Source organism: Oryctolagus cuniculus, chromosome X, assembly GCF_051225735.1.
Source record: "Oryctolagus cuniculus isolate XC-2025 breed Fujian yellow rabbit chromosome X, ASM5122573v1, whole genome shotgun sequence".
Classification (NCBI taxonomy): Eukaryota; Metazoa; Chordata; class Mammalia; order Lagomorpha; family Leporidae; genus Oryctolagus; species Oryctolagus cuniculus.
Window position 1 is genome coordinate 115530813 of NC_142888.1, and position 22297 is coordinate 115553109.

Genomic DNA, 22297 nt, shown 5'->3' on the forward strand with positions numbered 1-22297 from the left:
CTGTATGTGTGAGTATGTGTATATTTTAGTGTGTACAAATGTGAGTGTGTATTTAAATGAGTGCATGAAGCCCTGTGTAGCTTTTGTATGGATGTGCTTTATTGTACAAATTTGTGTGAAAGTGTGCATATGAGATTAAATATGTGTATGTGTATGTATATGTATAACTATGGGCTCATGTTCATGGTACCTCTTTGTTCCATAGAAATGACTGGTCATGCATTATAAATCAATGTAACAGAATGTGCAAGGAGGCTAACCTGAGATCTGTACTGGAATTTTGCCCAATGCTAATTTGTCAACTCGTTATTGAAAATTTTGAAGGATTTCTTGTCCTGGACTAGTGATAAGTGGTATGAACCTCTCTCACCATGCTGGACCAGGACAGCAAGTGCAGCCTCCAGAGAGCCCCGCCATCATGAGGGGAAACAGACCCTGCTCTACAGTGTGCTCTGTTACTGAGTTAGGCTGTTCAGTCATGTGGATTAAATATATTTTCAACTCATGATACTTTCAATTTCTGATGGGTTTAATTGAGGCTTAACCTAATCATAAGTCTAGAAGCAACTATACACTTACACTTCTTTTTTTTTAAAAAAATGCCAAATTTACTTTGGAAGAAAATAGGAGTCAATTGGCTTTATTGTCATAATGTTGATGACAACTCCCCTCTTGTCCGAGAGGACATTTTGGGCTAGAGATCGTCTGCTGTGGTAGTCACTGTCAGCTTTTGATGCATGCTAGCCAGAAGCTCCACTCAGAAAACCTCAGTCATTCATAGTCCAACAAGGAATATGCTGATAGGCCATGAGGTCTTCCGCAGCTCCTGGACAGCTCCTCAGTCCCCTCCAGCATACTTGCTCTGCTGGACAGCTTGCTGGAACTGGTCTTCCCAATTCTTCTGCTGGAAAGGATCATGGCTACTGTTCCAGGACAGGCTCTCTCCACACCTGAAGATTAAAGCAGAAGGTTAAATGCGGCCTCATTTCTTCAGCTGACTGCTTGGTCTGGGCTTGGCTACTCAGTCAGGGAGGACTGCCTGCCACTCTTGTCGGATGCGCTTCTCTCTTTGAGAAGCCTCCACATACTACTGGCATGGCCTGCTTGGTTCTGGAGTCTGTAGTGGGGTATTTTTGTGCCAATACTGTGACTTTCTGACCCTTGGTGTGGTCTTCTTTCCTCTGGTTTAGTCTTCTCTATTGTCTCTACTCACATTTTCTCTTTCTAGAAAACTGTCTTTGGGTCTTCCCTTAGCTGTATGGCCGTTGCAGTTACCTTAGTCTTTGGTGAGACCTCTTTTGGTTCAATCCAAAGTTTCAGTCTCTTTCTACTCCTCCATTCTCTGCTGCAGTTCTCACAGCTCCGGAAATCTACAAGACTGTCTTTCCAGAGCTCTTTCTCTCCATCCCCTGTCTGCATTCCTAGGGCATCCCTTTGTTTCCAGTTCAGTGCATCTTGAACACAAAAATGTACCTAAGAGCAGGGGTTAACACAGCATCCTCTCCTCTGGAGCTCACTTTTGTCCAACTCTTGACCTCCTTGATTAGGTTTCAATCTACTTCTGTGAGGTACTGGAACTTATTATGCAGATGAAAAGCTTGCACGCAAATTCAAATAATCACCATGGGTTAGAGAAATAAGAAATTCAAGTGGATTTTAGTACAGGTCATATCCTTTACACTAAACTTTCAATACCCTGTCCATATTTTCACTATTTAAAAATTCTGTCAAACGTTCCTTGAATTTGTGATAAGGTAACTTGGGTTAGGTCTCTGTAGTAAAGAGATTTTGGTTTTAACAGATATTGGCCTACAGCATTTTGATGACCTCATACTATGACTGGTCAGCAAAATCAACTCAACTTTTATTTCCATCAGTATCCATTAACAACTTTTATAAGAGAGGGGTAAAATAATTTCTATGTTTGCTCTTGTAAAAGTTTTTTAAGTTACATGGAGAACATAAAAGAATCGTCATTACTATTGACTATATGGCATAGACTTTGAGAAGTTTATTTGAGTAATGACTAATAGTCATTACTATTACTATATGGCACAGCCTTTGAGAAGTTCTCTATCATATGTTTTACCTGTGCACAAAACAACTGCAGTTCTGGATTTGTGTACCTGCTGTTCCACTTTCTAGCTGTGCATTGTAACCTTTGAGATTGACTTAACCACTCTGAGCCTTCCTTTCATTTGTAAAGTTGTTTACTAATGCACAGTTTTTTTTTTTAGTGCTAATAATGGCAGCTTGTCATTAGTAATCTTTAAATAGCAGGTAGTACGCTGAATTGTTTTACATGCAATTTATCATTTCATTTCCATAGCATGATGTGTATTATCAGACCTAAACTTTAAAAATGAGAAAAATGAGGCTCATGTAGCTGATAATTCATTATAAGCTTGAGCTGAGAATTCGACCCAGATGATGTTGTTAAGCTTTCTAATGCACTTTGTTCGTAACCACCATAAGATATTGTCATGAGGATCAAATTATATAAAATTGAATTGTTGTAACAATCAGATACAATATAATTATTTGCATTTTTATTGCTATTAAAGCTATGATCATCTCCACGAAGTAATCATGACTACTATTTTTTTTCTTAACCTTCTCAAAGCAATAGATTCTGAAAGTAAAGAGGGAGTCATGTAAACATGGAAAGCTTACAAAATATGACTGTATAGAGCCACGGCTGTGATTTCAGTGATTCTAAGATATTCACTTCTCTTTGATTTTTTAAAAAGATTTATTTATTTTACTTGAAAGTCACAGTTACATAGAGAGAGAGGGAGAGGCAGAGACAGAGTGTGAGAGAGAGAGAGGTCTTCCATCCGCTGGTTCACTTCCCAGATGGCTACAACGGCCAGAGCTGCACCGATCCGAAGCCGGGAGCCAGGAGCTTCCTCCAGGTCTCGCAAGTGGGTGCTGGGGCCCATGGACTTGGGCCATCCTTTACTGCTTTCTCAGGCCACAGCAGAGAACTGGATTGGAAGTGGAGCAGCCAGGTCTCGAACTGGTGCTCATATGGGATGCCAGCACTGCAAGCAGCAGGTTTACCCACTACAACACAGTGTCGGCCCCTCTCTTTGGTATTTGCAAGTGACAGGATACCCTACACATTCTTGGCTGCTTTGAGGGGGACATCATGCAGAGGGCATCTGTTTTTTTTTTTTTTTTTTTTGTTTTTTGTTTTTTTTTTTGTTTGTTTTTTGGTTTGAGGGCTTCTATTAGCTACTCTTCCAGTATGTTGATGTTTTCCAAATTTTGGTGATTTATCTCTTTTGGAGACTCCTCTCAAGCAGCCTACAATTATCCATCAAATGGTCATGAAATTATCAAAAGAAATAAACACAATGAATATTTTGTTTAAAAGAGATGCTGGCGCAGGTGTTGTGTTGCAGCAGGTTAAGCTGCCCTTTGATACACCCACATCCCATATCAGGGTGCCTAGGATCAAGTCCTGCTTCTGCTTCCTATCCAGCTTCCTCATAACGTGCACCTTGAGATGCAGAAGATGATTATTTAAGTACTTGGATCCTTGCCACCCATATTGGATACCCAGATGGAATTCCCAGCTCCTAGCTTTTTTTTTTTTTTTTCATTTATTTGAACCTCAGAGTTACACAGAGAGAGGAGAGGCAGAGAGAGAGAGAGAGAAAGAAAGAGATCTTCCATCCACTGGTTCATTCCCCAACTGGCTGCAATGGCCGGAGCTGCGTTGATCCGAAGCCAGGAGCCAGGAGCTTCTTCCAGGTCTCTCATGCGGGTGCAGGGGCCCAAAGACTTGGGCCATCTTCTACTGCTTTCCCAGGCCATAGCAGAGAGCTGGATCGGAAGTGGAGCAGCCGGATCTCGAACCTACACCCATATGGGATGCTGGTGCTTCAGGCCAGTGCATTAACCAGCTGTGCCACAGCGCTGACCCCCAGTTCCTAGCTTTGATCTGGTCCAACCTCAGCTATTAGAGACATTTGGGGAGTGAAACAGCAGATGGAAATTCTCTCTCTCTCTCTGCCTTTCAAGTAAATATATTTATTTTAAAAATGTTAGAAAGACAGTAGAGTCATCTGCCTTTACAAAGAAAGTAATGCTTACAGTCTTGTTAAAGAGTTGAAGAAAATCACAGAGTGTAACAAGGTTTATTAAAAGCCTCCTGCCTAGAAGCACAGATATGGCTTATGAGTCTCCACCCTTCTGCTTACTAACTGTGTGACTTTGGGCAAGGTACTCAATATCATCAAACCTAAGATGTCATCAATCATATGATGCATTATTGTTCTATGTACCACTACGAAAGAAAAAAAAATTCTTAACGAAAGACTGACATAATGCTTTAACAATAGTGCTGGCCTATTGTGCCTTGAAAGTTTTTGCATCTATGTGGAGAGATTTGATGCCTTTTCTGACATTTAGTTGTTCCTCTTGAAAGTAATATAATGCAACAAAGATTTTTTTGTGTGAACATCTTTTTTCCCCCTTAGGTCAAGAAATAAGGAATTGTGTACATTCTTCCAATGATATATATACTTGTTTCACTGATAAACAATTGTTACGCTGCCACTCTGTTTTCACTGCCTTTCAGCATACTCAATACCTTTTTCTTTCAATGTCAATGAAAACATTTAAAATAGCAATAAAACTCACCACTTTTAGTACTAACATGGCATATAAACTCAAAGGAAGTGACAACAGTATCAACAATTCTGACTAAGTACATCCACACAGGTTTAGCTACTATCTCAGGCTATAACATTGCTTAAAAGATGTATGATGATTTGGAAAATGTAGAAAGTGCATCTTAAAAAGAATGAAATATGGTCCTTAGGCTTCCTCAGACTGTTTCCTTGTTTAAAACAGTAAGACTCGTAATAGTGTTTGCCTCTAAGGAATACTATGGAAGACGCAGTTAAATCACTGCACACAGTGTTATGCATACAGATTGCGCTCAGAGATGTTAGAATAAACAACCACCAAACTGCTGCTAAACCAAACTGCTGTGAAACCAAACATAAGGTAGGAGAATAAAGCACAGCTATAGGAATGCCAAATGCTAATGTTATTATGGAGATGAACCCTTAATACTTCTAGATATTCACTGTGACTTCACAATGCCACAATGGTAACTTGTGAAGGGAAATGGTTGGCTTCTTTTAAGCTGTTTAACTGGATGTTTTAATGCCAATGAAAAAAAAATCAAGTTTAAGTCACTTTTTGAAAGATTTATTTATTTATTTGAAAACAGAGTTACACAGAGAGAGAAGAAGACACATGCATGTACCCATGTGTGCATGCACACACACACAGAGAAAGAGAGAAAGAGAGAAAGAGAGAGAGAGAGAGAGAGAGAGAGATCATTCCTCTGCTGTTTCACTCCTCAAATGGCCTCATGGACTGGGGCTGGGTCAGGCCAAAGCGAGGAGTCAGGAGCTTCTTTCAGGTCTCCCACATGGGTGCAGAAGCCCAAGGTTTGGGACATCTTCTGTTGCTTTCCCAGGTGCATTGACAAGGAGCCGGTGCCCACTGCAGGCAATGGCTTAACCTGCTGCACCACAGTGCTGGTCCCTTAAGTCAGCTTTAATGGACCATTTAAATTATTCCCGGGGTCCCCAAATATCCATTTTATCAAAAACTCCATGTAAGAACTTCTAAGCATTGTTTCTTCACTCAAATTTTTTTACATATTTTAACACCTTGCAACTGCTATGGAAAATAGTATGGATGTTCCTCAAGAAATTCAAAATTGAGCTACAATGTAATCTAGCATTCGAACTTCTGGTTACATATCCAAAAGAATTGAAAGCAGAGTCTTGAATAATTATTTGTGTTCCTATGCTCTTAGCAGCACTATTCACAATAGCCAAAAGGTGCAAAATAGCCCGCATGCCCATAGAAAGATGAATGGCTAAATTCAATGTTATATATACATAAAATGAAATATTATTGAACCTTAAAAAGTAAGGAAGTCCTGTCAGATGTTTCAATATGGTTGAACATTGAGGACAGGAGATTAAATGAAGTAAGGAAATTACAAAAAGACAAATATTGTATAACAGCCCTTATATGAGGTATCTAAAGTAGGCAGATCCATAAAAACACAAAGAATGGTGATTGTTGGGGGCTGGGGGATAGGAGGAAGAGAAGTAGTTTAATAGGTATAGAATTTCAGATTTGCAAAGTTAAAAACATTTCTGGCTGGAGGTCTGTTCCACAGTGTGAATATACTTAACACTACTGAACTGTACTTTTGACAATGGTTACGATAGAGGCGGACATTGGGTGCAGTGGGTTAAGCTGCGGTTTAGGTTGCACATATCCCATACTGGAATGCCCATTCAAGTCCCAGAGTGGCTTTTCAAGCCGTGATTACTCCACTTTCAATCCAGCTTCCTGCTACTGCATCCTGTATGGCAATAGATGGTGGCTTGAATGCTTGGGCCCCTGCCAACCACACGTGAGACCAAAAGGAGTTTTCAGCTTCAGTCTTCGCCCTGGTCCAGCCCTGGTTGTTGCAGCCATTTGAGGATGAATCAGTGGATGAAAGATTGTTCTCCCTCTGTTGCTCTGTCTTTCAAGTAGATTAAAATAAACATCTCTGGGCACAGAGAGACAGATGAAGAACTGAGGAGGAACTAATGGGATTTCCAGTGCAATGGTAATATTTTCTTAATCTAAAATGTATTTATACCTCTTTCATATATATATATGTTGTTTTGTATATAATTTAATAAAAGCACAATTCTATCTGCTATTCTAGATTTGCTATTTCCATTCTCTATCAATATTAAATCACTTTTCAAGAGACTAGATAGAGGTTTTCTTGATATTCCATCTTAATGGGGGAGCAGACAGAAATGATCACCTATGATGATATGGGGTGGGGGGGGGGCTTGAGACTAACAGAATTCCACAATAAGAGCAGGGGGAGTTGGGTGAGAGAGAGAAGGGTATATTGGGAGTATAAACAAATCCACTTATAGAATCCAGTTGTTTTCTCAGGTAATTGTCGATACTTCAAAACACATTTTTGTTCAACAACTTTTAAGAGCTGCAAACAGACTTACTAGCAGATTTTCTGATCTATTATGGCAATGGAAACCAGCTGATGCCTGTTTTCAAATGTGCTTGCAGACAGCCAGAACTTATTACTCAATTAATATAACAAACGTGTCTACGAACTAAATGTAATCCTTTTGACCTTAATAAAGTCTTAAATCCTGAGTCAATCGGTTTTAAGATTGAAAAATGTACACAAAAGTGAAACATTCCATACTCTTGCACTGGATTTTATGACCCTTGCCTCCTACCTCTGTTCATTGGCTAACTTAGTGCCATTTAAAGTGCTTCCTTTGGTGGTGGTGAATTATAAATCCATATCTTTGTCAGGCGCTCTCATCAGCCCACAAGCTCATGCGTAAATGCATAGGCACGTGCACACATATGCACAGTCTTCTCTTAGCATTGATTTGGTTGGCAGGTTGAAAAATGACCTAGGACTTTCCGTTATAATTCCAAATATCATTGTTTCTAATGACAATATGCTGTTCCTTTTCCTGGATTTTCCACCATTGAATTACTGGACACATTACATTAAAATATATTCTTGTGCAAATAATTTAAATAGTGGTTTTTTTAACCTCTAGAAGAAATATCTGAAAGAAAGTCTTGTCAAAAGCAAAATTCTAGACTAAAGTTTCTCAGTAGCCCACTGTGTACTATTCTTGGCTTGAGCTGTTAAGCCTCTAAGTTATTATATTAGTATTGAATTGAAAAAATAATAAAATAATCCTGGCTAGTCAGCCCCAACCCCTCCCATACATAGCAATTGCAACTACAGCTGAAAATGACTGAAATTTTATTACATCAAAGAAGACACCAGGAAGCCATGGCCTCAGAAAAGCCTTTCTGGAATTTTGAATTCGATTCAAAAAGAGAGTTTTTTGGCATATTCTTCTATTGTTTCAAAGGCCCTGTCAATCAGCACAGCAGTTAGTAGGGACCTCTACTACTTGCTACCACCACCCAATAGGCAAACTTTTTTTTTTTAAACTTGGCTGGTTAGCTAATCTACTTTTATTATGAGACCAGAGTAGAGTCGGAAGATTTGATCGTGACTAAACTGAACCTGGATGATTTAATGAGAAGCAAGCAAGTCATTCCTGATGTCATGTAAACTGCCCTCAAATTTGTTTTGAATAATTATGTGAATGAAAGAAGGAGGAAAGATCATTAAACTGGAAATAAGGAAATGCAGGCTTTATTTTCTAGATGAATTATGTTCCACGTGGAAGATATTTTGAAAGAACCTTGATGATCTTGACTTCCTTTGGGGAGGTGGTAGAAGTTTTGTTGTAGAAAGATTAATCTTACTTCAACAAGCTAGTATATCAGAATAGAAGTTGAAAAAACAAATGAGTCCCCTATGTCATGTTTGGCATTACTTAAAACTTACCTTATCTTTCTCTAATGTCTTCAATCTTGGTGATGGTGAGAAGTTTTATCTTTCACTGAAATCACTCAGGTTCTTCTAATTTAAAATTATTTAAGTTAGTCCTTTTGTTCAAAATTCAAACTATCTCAAGGCTGCATCAATGGATTTCCCCTTTTGCTTTTCTACATGATTATGTTTGTGTGTAGAAGAAGCCTATGTATGGTATAACTGCCTTGGGACAGAAAGGATTATTAGTTTCTTCTGAAATATGAGGGTATTCCAAAAGAGTGGCGCAAAAATGAATTTAAAAGAGTTTATTTTGACTCATCAAATCTTTGGAATCTCTCCATAGTTTTTCATAATATGCATTTTCCATGTACTTTTAAGACCCCTCATTTATTCCTCAAATAATTATTCTTCTCAGTACAGGAAGAGTTTTCCCCTTTATGGATGACAAACCCTTTTGACAATGTATCCTTCATGCTCATTTACATTGTGGCTAATAATAAACCTTTATTCTCAGGGCTCCAAGTTTAACTCTTGCTATAAAATTGGATGTTTTTGTCGACTGAACTTGGTGTTTAAGGGTATCATCCTGATCTGGACTTTGGGAAATGTAGCTTGGTATCCAAATGAAGCAATGACTTCTTTGTCCTTGCCCTGTCACCTCCCTCACCCTTAGCAATGAATAGCATTGTTCGGTATAATGGGTGAAGAAACATTTGTGGGGAGTGAAATATACATTATTTCAATGTTTTTCATAAATATTATCCCACATATAGATGTGTCTTTCTCATCAATTACTGACTGCATTCTGTAGCATAATTTTGAGGCACTGGATTGCTCACTGGGAAACCTGTGGTTTTCAGTTTTAGGCACCAGATATTCAGTGTAGAGAAAATTTTGAGGGAAATAGTATTCATTGACCAAGTAAGGTTTTTCAAATTGAAGAGAAAGATTCAGAGTTTCTTGAGATTTGAAGAACCTTTGTGAGTGTGGCTGAGATTATATACTATCTCAAAGTGTTGGTGCAGTAGATGATACAATAGTATTGGCCGGCGCCGCGGCTCAATAGGCTAATCCTCCACCTGTGGCGCCGGCACACCGGGTTCTAGTCCCGGTTGGGGCGCCGGATTCTGTCCCGGTTGCCCCTCTTCCAGTCCAGCTCTCTGCTGTGGCCCAAGTCCTTGGGCCCTGCACCCCATGGGAGACCAGGAGAAGCACCTGGCTCCTGGCTTTGGATCAGCGCAGTGGCCATTGGAGGGTGAACCAAGGGTAAAGGAAGACCTTTCTCTCTCTCTCTCTCTCTCTCTCTCTCTCACTGTCCATTCTGCCTGCCAAAAATAATAATTAAAAAAAACCCAATGGTTTTAGAAGAGCATAGGAAGCATCCCCTTAAGCTGACGCAGCAGTGTTGAAACTATCACTGGACACAGACATGTGGACTCAGATTTTATTATTAAGTTATCATCGGAGCTTATTCTGAGTTTACCCTATCATTAATGATCTAGAATATGAATAGCAGTATTTGATAGCAGGAGGGAGTAATATAGCAACTTCATTCTAATGAAAGAGATGGTTGATCCACAAACATTTTTGAATTTGCTGCATTCAGAGTTCATTTACATCAAACACTATCCTTACAATTGATGCATCTTATTTTCTATTTTTTACAAGTTAGTGATTAAGTCCCATAAAAGAAAAAGAATAAGAACCTATCTCAACTCAGTATTATGTATCTTACGGTATTTCTCAGCTGCATTCCTGTTCAAATATTAATCACAAAATACCTATCTACATAAAGTATTTGTGTTTTACAGTCTCAGTATCATGAAATCATTATACAGCCACACACTTTGCCATTCAGATCTTTTTATAGCCCAAAAGAGGCTGTAGAACCAGATACTTCAGATTAAATGTATTAGAAGCAGAAAGCAAGGAATGTATGGGTAAAACTCAAATACTTTTGAAATTAGTTTCAGTTTTGGGGGCTTTAAAGTATAACTAATACTTTTGCCTCAATCTAGATATTAAGTTAAATTTGTTGTAAGATGACTTTATTCTGAGCTAGATCTTTATCCTAGGTCCTGCAGCACCACAAAAGAAATTGGTCAATATGCTCCAAGTCAACAAACTTCTGGGCTTTCAATTTTTATGGATAAAACGAGAGCATATACCTGAATAGTCTCCAAATTCTACTTGGATAAAACATCTCACAGATCCGTCATTTCCAATCCCTAGATCCTGTCAATCACCACATTCTACTATGTCTTAAATATTATTCGAATTTTTCCAAACCTTTACATATCAGTTGCCATGTTTTGTGAGGAGTTTTAGTATCTTTCATCAGTCTCCTAACTGGTCCCTCAACTGTCTTGACCATTCCAATAGCTCTTGTTCTTCTTCTTCTTCTTTTTTAAGAATTTATTTGTTTGAGAGGTAGAGTTACAGACAGAGGGAGAGACATAGAGAAAGATCTTCCATCTGTTGGTTCACTCCCCAAATGGCCTCAATGGATAGAGCTGAGCCAATCCAAAGCCAGGAGACAGGACCTTCTTCCCTGTCTCCCAAGTGGGTGCGGGGGTCCAAGCACACGGGCCATTTCCACTGCTTTCCCAGGCCATAGCAGAGAGCTGGATCAGAATAGCAGCAACCAGGACACGAACTGGAGCTCATAAGGGATGCCAGCTCTGAAGGCGGAGGTTTAGCATACTACACTACAGCACCGGCCCCTCCAATAGCTCCTCTTTGATGGTGCCAATGTGAATTTTCTAAAACTAATTTTATAGCATCACACCCCAGATTATAAGTCTTCCATGGTTCCTTTGTTGCTGTGGTATTAAAACGTGGATTGCATGAGCTGGCCCCTCCTCTTTCTTTCTGCCTTCTTCATTTTCAATGATTGAGCCAAGTGGTTTCTGTCACTCCTCAGCAGGAACTGTGTCTTTATTGCCAGTGGCTAGTACAGGGTCTGGCTTATAATAGGGGCTCAGTAAATGTTTGTGGACTGTATGGAATGAACTCAATCACAAGCTTGGCTGGCTGAACATGTGTCATGACAATCTTTCTTTCAGCTTCTTCATAAAAAAACCTGCATGATTTAGGTATCCTTCCCATATGCTTCATCAGCCTGTTCTGCTGATCTGTGTGACAGCATTCATCACACTGGGTGATAACTATCTGCTTGCTCTTCTGTCTACTCTTACAGAGAGTGAGCAACTTTGGAACAGGCCTCAGGTATTGGGCACCAATTTTTAAGGATTATTTATTTATTTATATAAAAGTATTTATTTCAAAGGCAGAGTTACAGAGCAAGATAAGGGGGGGAGAGAGAAGAGGGAGAGAGAGAGAGATCTTCTATCTGCTGGTTCACTCCCCAAATAGCTGAAACAGCCAGGATCAGGCAGGAGCCAGGAGCTTTATCTGGGTTTCTCATGTGGGTATAGCAGCCAAAGCACTTGGAGCATCTTCAACTGCTTTCCCAGGTGCATTAGCAGGGAGCTGGATCCCAAGTGGAGCAGCCAGGACTCAAACCAGCACTCATTTGGGATGCCGGTGCTGCAGGCAGTGGCTTAACCTGCTGTGCCACAACAGTGGCCCCATGCATTTTCTTAACAGGAGGCACTCAACAGCTGAACAACTGAATAAATGAATGAAGGAAGGAATGTCAGAAAAGATGAATTAGTTATACTGATAAACTATACCTCTTTGTATCACACTAGTTGCTACTTTTGCTAAAATAAGAAGTTAAAATCTTTATTGAAATAAGAAGGAGACTTTAATAGTGAATGTCCTGATTTTTTTCCTCTTGGCACTCTGATTTAAGCTAGCTGACCCACTGAGGCACTGATGGAAAATGCAATTGTTTGCTACCACGGGTGAAAGCACCCTTGGGGTGAGCCAAGAAAAGGCAATACTCCTTAAGAGGTGGGGGACATCTAGAACTTTGAGGATGGTGCCGGCACTTTGGGAAAGGAAAAATAGCTAGGAGACATCAGGCAGCAATGGCTGAGGATCAGTTTCCATTGTGTGATGGTGTTGATTTTTGAAAATGAGAAGGTATTTATTTTACATTCTATGGCAATTAAACAAACAAAAACTTGCATGACCAAAAAGTGAAGACTGATACATGCGTTCAATGAGAGCAGAGAAAATTACACTCACGGAGGAAAAGATTCCATATGTTCTCCAATACCTAGGCACAACTGGGTGCCACTTTAATGACTTTCCAAATGCACCCCGTTGCTCTTAGGTATTGAAGAACATATGGCATGTTTCCCCTTTAACTGTGAATTTCTGTGCTTTTGTCAGTTGGTGTCTCAGGCTTAATGTATTTTAATGCAACTTTTGTGGGTGTGAACGCAGTCCGAAGTTGTTATTAGACAGGCCGTGTTAATAGTATATGCAGATGTTATCTGTTAGTCTTCTTCAAATATGCTGCGAAAATCTACATATCCAGGTCTAACTTTGAAATTGTTAATAAAGGCCCTTCGAGAGCTTGCAAATCATTCTTCTCAACTCCAAACTTAGCATGGATGATAAATGACCATTTAGTTGCCAATATAGCACAATATTTCAATTTCCTGCCTTCCCAAAGGTATTTGAAAGGTTGTATGAAGTTCACACTCACAGTATGTGTTGTCTACAATTCTGTGATCTCCGACTGGCTAACTTTAACCAAAACCTTTTCAATTAACTCAACACATTCCTGGATAAACCAGCCCACTCTAGGCTCTGTACAAATAGTCCTTTATTGTTTTTCTTGGCAAAGACTCCCTAAATTATACAGAAATCAGTTCTTTCAGGTGACGTAGAAAGAGAAACATTGTATGTCTAAGGCAAACATTAAATGAACAGAAGGATGATCAACATTTTATCTAAAAATGTACAGTTTTCACTGTCTGCATTTTGGCACAAAGGGCCTCTGAAAATGTTAATGAACCTCTAAAGACAAAGAAGAAACAAATGTTCATTCATAGTCCTGCCACCCCCTGCAAATTGAATTGTTTTCAGTTTGTCCTCACCCTCTTCTAGTCCCTATCAATATGCATACATAATTTCTATGCAATTACACTTCCAGTGTAGAAGCAATTTTGCAATCTACTTTTATTTTTCAAATTTAAAATAATAGCAACAGAACTTTAAGGAAAGCTGTAGAGCACATTCTTGTGGACAAATAGAGCAGAACCCAGATCAGAAAACTGGAAGTCATGCACTAAGGTTTGGCAGACAGTTAAAGCTCACCATTTCAAAGCATAGAAAGGTCGCTGAGTAGACTAGGTTGTCTCACTGTCTGTTTTTGAATCCTCACTGTAACTGGGGGAGTCAAAAGAAGGCTGCTTGCAATTGTGCCATTATTCTGAAAGCCAGGCTGTCAAGGAAAGGAGCCCAGCACAGGCCAGTCCACAACTCCACTGAGGGTTAACATCGTCCAAATAAAAGGAAGCAAGGTTCATTTCTGGTGATCAGCAGAAGGCTGACTACAGAATGACCATTTCTGATGTGTATTTCTTTGAAGAAAGTTCTTCTTTTCTGTTGCCTGAGGAAATTCAGCTCACTACATGGAGGCAATGGTTGGGAGACTGAGGCTCATTTTAGTGATAGAAATAAGAAGAAATACACTAATTAGTGTTGCAGACAGAAATTGTGGCTAAGCAGGCATTAGAGCAACAGAAATTCTAAGTAAAGATTTATAGACACAGTTAAACATAGTGGATGCAGCACTTTTTAAAAAGCACATACCTATGTGAGTTTAAAACAATCACGTGTTTCAGCTAAAATCCAAGTTGTGCTTAATATTTATGGGTTAGCTAATTCGTGAGTAGCTCCCTTGTGGTAGAGAAAGACATTTCTTACAACATTTTCACAAACTTGGCAACATGAGAGGAATTACTAGAATCCAACTTGTGGGTTCTCTCTTGTAAGGCCATATCATCAAACCAATTCTCTGTTTATCATTTTTTTTGACAGGCAGAGTTAGACAGAGAGAGAGACAGAGACAAACGTCTTCCTTCTGTTGGTTCACCTCTCAAATGGCTGCTATGGCAGGCACGCTGTGCCGATCTGAAGCCAGGAGCCAGGTGCTTCCTCCTGGTCTCACATGTGGGTTCAGGGCCCAAGCACTTGGGCCATCCTCCATGCTGCAATTGATTTCTCAACAATGCTGCAGTGGATTCATTTCTTTTTTTTCTTTTTTTTTTAACTTTTATTTAATGAATATAAATTTCCAAAGTACAGCTTATGGATTACAATGGCTTCCCCCCCATAACGTCCCTCCCACCCGCAACCCTCCTCTTTCCCACTCCCTCTCCCCTTCCATTCACATCAAGATTCATTTTAGATTCTCTTTATATACAGAAGATCAGTCTAGCATACATTAAGTAAAGATTTCAACAGTTTGCTCCCACACAGAAACATAAAGTGAAAAATACTGTTTGAGTACTAGTTATAGTGTTAAATCTCATGTACAGCATACTAAGGACAATGATCCTACATGAGGAGTAAGTGCACAGTGACTCCTGTTGTTGACTTAACAAATTGACACTCTTGTTTATGGCCTCAGTAATCACCCTAGGCTCTTGTCATGAGCTGCCAAGGCTATGGAAGCCCCCTGAGTTCACCGACTCTGATCATATTTAGACAAGGCCATGGTCAAAGTGGAAGTTCTCTCCTCCCTTCAGAGAAAGGTACCCCCTTCTTTGATGACCCGTCCTTTCTACTGGGATCTCACTCACGGAGATCTTTAATTTAGGTTTTTTTTCCTCCAGAGTGTCTTGGCTTTCCATGCCTGAAATACTCTCATGGGCTTTTCAGCCGGATCTGCATGCCTTAAGGGCTGATTCTGAGGCCAGAGTGCTGTTTAGGACATCTGCCATTCTATGGGTCTACTGTGTATCTCACTTCCCGTGTTGGATCGTTCTCTCCCCTTTTTATTCTATCATCTAGTATTTGCAGACACTAGTCTTGTTTATGTGATCCCTTTGATTCTTAGTCCTATCATTATGATCAATTGTGAACAGAAATTGATCACTGGGACTAGTGAGATGGCATTGGTACATGCCACCTTGATGGGATTGAATTGGAATCCCCTGGTATGTTTCTAACTCTACCGTTTGAGGTAAGTCAGCTTGAGCATATCCCGAATTGCACATCTCTTCCCTCTCTTATTCCCACTCTTATATTTAACAGCGATCACTTTTCAGTTAAGTTTCAGCACTTAAGAAGAATTGTGTATTGATTACAGTATTCAACCAAAAGTATTAAGTAGAACAAACAAAAAAATACTAAGAGGGATAACATATTAAGTTGCTCATCAACAGTCAGGGCGAGGGCTGATCAAGTCACCGTTTCTCATAGTGTTCATTTCACTTTAACAGGTTTCCTTTTTGGTGCTCAGTTAGTTGTTGCCGATCAGGGAGAACAAGTGATATTTGTCCCTTTGGGATTGGCTTATTTCACTCAGCATAATGTTTTCCAAATTCCTAACAGGGATCACTTTTCAGTTAAAATTTAAACACCTAAGAATAATTGTGTGTTAATCACAGAGTTCAACCAATGGTAGTAGAACAAAAAAAAAATACTAAAATGGATAAAGTATTACATTGTACATCAACAGTCAGGACAAGAGCTGATCAAGTCACTGTTTCTCATAGTGTCCATTTCACTTCAACAAGTTTCCCCTTTGGTGCTCAGTTAGTTGGCGCTGATCAGGGAGAACATATGATATTTGTCCCTTTGGGACTGGCTTAATTCACTCAGCATGATGTTTTCCAAATTCTTCCATCTTGTTGCAAATGACTGGGTTTCATAGTTTTTGACTGCTGTATAGTATTCTATAGAGTGCATGTCCCATAATTTCTTTGTCCTGTCTACTGTTGATGGGCATTTGGGTTGGTTCCAGGTCTTAGCTATCGTGAATTGAGCTGCAATAAACATTAATGTGCAGACAGCTTGTTTGTTTGCCAATTTAATTCCCTTTGGGTAAATTCCAAGGAGTGGGATGGCTGGGTCGAATGGTAGGGTTATATTCAGGTTTCTGAGGAATCTCCAGACTGACTTCCATAGTGGCTTAACCAATTTGCATTCCCACCAACAGTGGGTTAGTGTCCCCTTTTCCCCACATCCTCTCCAGCATCTATTGTTGGTAGATTTATGAATGTGAGCCATTCTAACTGGGGTGAGGTAAAACCTCATTGTGGTTTTGATTTGCATTTTGCCGTGGATTCATTTCTGAGAGGAGGAGCGTGGTGGGGGCAAGAGGCGGGGAGTCACCACACAGACTCTGGGAGTCGGGTGAAAGCAGGCCTGAGGCGAGCAGCCCACAGACTCGTTTATTTCAGTTAGCACAACAGCTTATATAGTCAAGACCAGCCTGGGAGGGTCAAGGGGCAGTCTATGCCCCAACCAATCACAGCCTGTTGCCAGGCAGTTTCCAAAGACATTCAATCACAGCCTGTTGTCAGTCAGGCTCTTGTTGCCAGGCAATTTCTGAAATCATGCAATCACAGCCTGCAGTCAGTCAGGCTCTGTTGTTATGTGGTTTCCTCTGTTGTCATGTTGTTTCCGAAGCCATCCAATCATGGCCTGTTGCCAGGCAGTTTCTGTTGTCAGTGCCATCTTGGCATAACCGTTTCACCTCAGTGGCCATCTGGGCATGAACTTTTCACCTCAGCAGCTATCTTGGCATGAACTTTTCTCCTCATTCCACCACACCTGCACTTCACTCCCAGGCCACAGCAGAGAGCTGGCCTGGAAGAGGAGCATCCGGGACAGAATCTGGCACCACAACCGGGACTAGAACCCGGTGTGCCAGTGCCGCAGGCAGAGGATTAGCCAAGGGAGCCATGGCGCTGGCCTGTTTATCATTTTAAAGACTAAAATCAAACAGACCTTTCTGGATAACACCACATCCCTTCAGATAACTCTGATGTTAGCCAGAACATGGGTATAAGTGATTGTTCTGTGATTATTATAAATTTCTGTAATATCAGATTTGGTAGTCATTGTTTAAAGGAATATTTCTTGTATGCTGTTTTTTCCCAAATTAATGCTAGCTTTTAAGACTATTGCTTTGCTAAAATCACCACAGACTAAAATGTGTTGAAGAATTTGGGGAAATGGCAGACAGGATGAAAGATCCCTATTTAGGACATAATACTACAGAGGGTCTGAAAATCCCTCTCCGCAACTACCCCTAACAACAGAGGAATGTGAACTCCCCAGGGATTCTCAAAGAGTCTTTCACAAGCTTGAAATTTATGTAGGAGATTCTCTTTTTTAAAAAAGTATTAAGATACTTAACAGACACGTAAACTGTGTGAATTTTTTGCCTTTCTCTATATAAGAATTGGTGCATTTAATTTTTTTCAATTTATTTAATAAATATAAATCTCCAAAGTAAAACTTTTGAATTATTTTGGCTTTTCCACCTATAGCCTCCCTCCCACCCGCAACCATCCCATCTCTCAATCTCTCTCCCATCCTATTCTTCATCAAGATTCATTTTTAATTATCTTTATATACTTAGTATATACTAAGTAAAGATTTCAACAGACTGCACCCATACAGACACACAAAGTATAGAGTACTTTTTGGGTAGTAGTTTTACCGTTAATTTTCATAGTACAACACATTAAGGACAGAGGTCCTACATGGGGAGTAAGTGCACAGTGACTCCTGTTGTTGATTTAACAATTGACACTCTTATTTATGACGTCAGTAATCACCAACGCTCTTGTCATGAGCTGCCAAGGCTATGGAAGCCCCCTGAGTTCACCGACTCTGATCATATTTAGACAAGGCCATGGTCAAACTGAATGTTCCATCCTCCCTTCAGAGAAAGGTACCTCCTTCTTTGATGGTCCATTCTTTCCACTGGGATCTCACTCACAGAGATCTTTCATTTAGGTCATTTTTGTTTTGCAACAGTGTCTTGGTTTTCCATGCCTGCTAAACTCTTATGGGCTTTTTAGCCAGAATCGAATGCCTTAAGGGCTGATTCTGAGGCCAGAGTGCTGTTTAGGGCATTTGCCATTCTATGAGTCTGCTGTGTATCCTGTTTCCCAATTAGGTTCATTTTATCCTTTTTAATTCTATCAATTGTTATTTGCAGACACTGGTTTTATTTATGTAATCCCTTTGACACTTAATCCTATATTTTTGATCAATTATGAACTGAAACTGATCACTTTAACAAGATGGCATTGGTACATGCCACCTTGATAGGATTGAATTGGAATCCCCTGGCACATTTCTAGCTCTACCATTAGAGGTAAGTCCGAGTGAGCATTTGCTGAACTGTACATCATTTCCCTCTCTTATTTCCACTCTTATATTTAACAAGGATCACTTTTCAGTTAAATTTAAACACCTAAGAATAATTGTGTGTTAATTAAAGAGTTCAACCAATGGTATTAAGTAGAACAAAAAAATACTAAAAGGAATAAAGTAGTAAATTGTTCCTAGACAGTCAGGACAAGGGCTGATCAAGTCATTGTTTCTCATAGAGTCCATTTCACTCCTACAGGTTTCCTTTTAGGTGCTCAGTTAGTTGTCACCGATCAGGGAGAACATATGATATTTGTCCCTTTGGGACTGGCTTATTTCACTTAGCAGGATGTTTTCCAGATTCCTCCATTTTGTTGCAAATGTCCGGATTTCATTTTTTTTTATTGCTTTATAGTATTCTATAGAGTACATATCCCATAATTTCTTTACCCATTCTTCTGTTGATGGGCATTTAGATTGATTCCATGTCTTAGCTATTGTGAATTGAGCTGCAATAAACATTGAGGTGCAGATAGCTCTTTTATTTTCCAATTTAATTTGCCTTGGGTAACTTCCAAAGAGTGGGATAGCTGGGTTGAATGGAAGGGTTATATTCAGGTTTCTGAGGAATCTCCACACTGAATTCCATGGTGGCTTTAGCAGTTTGCATTCCCACCAACAGTGGGTTAGTGTGCCTTTTCCCCCACATCCTTGCCAGCATCTGTTGTTGGTAGATTTCTGCATGTGAGCCATTCTAACCGGGGTGAGGTGAAACCTCATTGTGGTTTTGATTTGCATTTCCCTGATTGCTAGTGATCCTGGACATTTTTTCATGTGCCTGTTGGCCATTTGGGTTTCCTCTTTTGATAAATGTCTATTGAGGTCCTTGGCCCATCTCTTAAGTGGGTTGTTTGTTTTGTTGTTGTGGAGTTTCTTGATCTCTTTGTAGATTCTGGTTATTAATCCCTTATCAGTTGTATAGCTTGCAAATATTTTTTCCCATTCTGTCGGTTGCCTCTTCACTTTCCTGGTTTTTTTTTTTTTTTTTTTTTTTTTTTGCAGTACAGAAACTTCTCAATTTGTTGTAATCCCAATTGTTAATTTTGGCTTTGACTGCCTGTGCCTCCGGGGTCTTTTCCAAGAAGTTTTTGCCTGTGCCTATATCTTGCAGGGTTTCTCTGATGTTCTCTAATAATTTGGTGGTGTTGGGTCATAGATTTAGATCTTTAATCCATGTTGAGTGGATTTTTGTGTAAGGTGAAAGGTAGGGGTCTTGCTTCATGCTTCTGCATGTGGAAATCCAGTTTTCAACAGCACCATTTGTCGAAGAGACTGTCCTTACTCCAGGAATTGGTTTTAGTTCTTTGATCAAATATAAGTTGGCTGTAGATGTTTGGATTGATTTCTGGTGTTTCTATTCTGTTCCATAGGTCTATCCATGTGTTGCTGTATCAGTTCCATGCTGTTTTGATTACAACTGCCCTGTAGTATGTCCTGAAATCTGGTATTGTGATGCCTCTGGCTTTGTTTTTGTGTACAAGGTCTCCTGTGCCTTCATATGAGTACCAGCACCCTTTTTCCTGATCTGTGAAGAATCTCTTTGGTAGTTTGATTGGTATTGCATTGAATCTATAAATTACTTTTTGGAGAATGGACATTTTGATGATATTGATTCTTTCAATCCATGAGCTTGGAAGATTTTTCCATTTTTTTGGTATCCTCTTCTATTTCTTTGTTTAAGATTTTGTAATTCTCATTGTAGAGATCTTTGAAGTCCTTGTTTATGTTTATTCCAATGTATTTCATTGCTTTTTTTAGCTATTGTGAATGGGATTGTTCTTTGCAGTTCTTTCTCAGCCATGGCATTGCCTGTGTATACAAAGGCTGTTGATTTTTGTACATTGATTTCAGACCCTGCTACTTTGCCAACTCTTCTGAGTTCCAATAGTCTCTCACACAGACACACAAAGTATAGAGTACTGTTTGGGTAGTAGTTTTACCATTTATTCATTATTTTGGATCCTGTAAATAAAGAATCATATCATCTGCAAAGAGGGATAGTTTGACTTTTTCCTTCCCAACTTGTATCCCTTTAATTTCTTTTTCTTGCCTAATGGCTCTGGCTAAAACTTCCAGTACGATATTGAATAGCAGTAATGAGAGTGGACATCCCTGTCTGGTATCAGATCTCAGTGGTAATGCTTCAAGCTTTTCTCCATCCAATAGGATTCTTGTCATGGGTTTACATAAATTGCTTTGATTGTATTGAGGAATGTTCCTTCTATACCCAGTTTATTTAGAGTTTCATCATGAAAGGGTGTTGTATTTTGTCAAACGCTTTCTCTGCATCTATTGAGATAATCATATGGCTTTGCTTCTGCAGTTTGTTAATGTGGTGTATCACATTGAGTGATTTTCGCTCATTTAACCATCCCTGCATACCAGAGATAAATTCCACTTAGTCTGGGTGGATGATCTTTCTGATGTGCTGTTGTATTCTATTGGACAGAATTTTATTGAGGATTTTTGCATCTATGTTCATCAGGGATATTGGTCATAATTTTCTTTCGATGCTGCATCTTTTTCCAGCTTAGGGATTAAGCTGATACTAGCTTCATAGAATGAATTTGGGGGGATTCCCTCTTTTTTGATTGTTCTGAATAGTTTGAGAAGAATTAGAGTTTGTTCTTCTTTAAATTCTGGTAGAATTCAGCAGTGAATCCATCCAGTTTTGGGCTTTTCTTTGTTGGGAGGGCCTTTATTACTGATTCAATATCTGACTCAGTTATGGTCTGTTTAGGTTTTCTATGTCTTCCTGGTTCAATTTAGGTAGGTTGTCTGTGTCCAGGAATCTATCCATTTCTGATAGATTTCCATGCTTTCTAGCATAAAACTCTTTGTAGCAATTTCCGATGACTCTTTTTATTTCTGTGGTGGCTGTTGTTACATTCCCTTTTTCATCTCGGATTTTATTGATTTGCAATTTCTCTTTACTTTTTTAGTTAGTTGGACCAATGATGTGTCAATTTTGTTTTTTTTTTTTTAAAGATACCAGCTCTTTTTTTGCTTATCTTTTGTAATTTTTTTTTTTTATTCAGTCCTGTTTATTTCTTCTCTGATTTTAATTCTTTCTCCTCTCCTACTAGATTTGGGTCTGGTTTGCTGCAGTTTTTCTAGATCCTTGAGATGCATTGAAAGCTCATTTATTTGGTGCCTTTCCAATTTCTTGATGTAGGCACCTATTGCTCTAAACTTTCCTCTTAACACTGCTTTTGCTGTATCCCATAAGTTTTGATATGTTGTGCTGTTATCCTCATTTACTTCTAGAAAGATTTTGATTTCTCTTTTGATTTCTTCTATGACCAGTGTTCATTCAGGAGCATATTGTTCAGTCTCCATTTGTTTGCATATGCTGTAGGGATTCCCAAGTCCTAATTTCCAGCTTCATTCCATAGTGTTTTGAGAAGATGCCTGGTATGATTTTGATTCTTTTGAATTTGCTGAGACTTGCTTTATGGCCTAGTATATGGTCAGTCCTAGAGTAAGTTCCATGTTCTGCTGAGAAGAATGTGTATTCTTCAAGTCTAGGATGAAAAA

General features: G+C 39.4%; 1 pseudogene; it reads right to left on the reverse strand.

The window, feature by feature from the left end:
• Window positions 1–838: 838 nt before the first annotated feature.
• The window catches only part of LOC100338093 (GTPase KRas pseudogene), a 78520-nt pseudogene continuing 57061 nt past the window's right edge, over window positions 839–22297 (reverse strand).